The sequence below is a fragment of the Gavialis gangeticus genome, unplaced genomic scaffold, assembly GCF_001723915.1.
Source record: "Gavialis gangeticus isolate Ggan-Ray unplaced genomic scaffold, GavGan_comp1, whole genome shotgun sequence".
Lineage (NCBI taxonomy): Eukaryota > Metazoa > Chordata > Crocodylia > Gavialidae > Gavialis > Gavialis gangeticus.
In genome coordinates, this window is record NW_017729024.1 from 127,920,962 (window position 1) to 127,921,250 (window position 289).

The window sequence follows — 289 nt, forward strand, 5'->3', positions numbered from 1 at the left end:
GCAAATGAGGAAAAATGGTTATTTGAGTTGCACAGTATATTGGTAACATATCAGATATACAAATATATCTCACAATACTTTTTACCATTTAATTCTAAATATAAGCACTTATATGGTAATAATTGAGAAAAAAAGGAAAATAAAAGAATGGATAAATGCCCATACTGAGTAAAACTTAGTCTGGCAGGGGAAGGCAGGGGAGAGGGTAGGAGAAGTCCTTTGAACTGTCACCTACACAGTCAAATGGGTCACTAGTTGGCTGGAGGGCCACACCCAGAGAGTGGCGGTG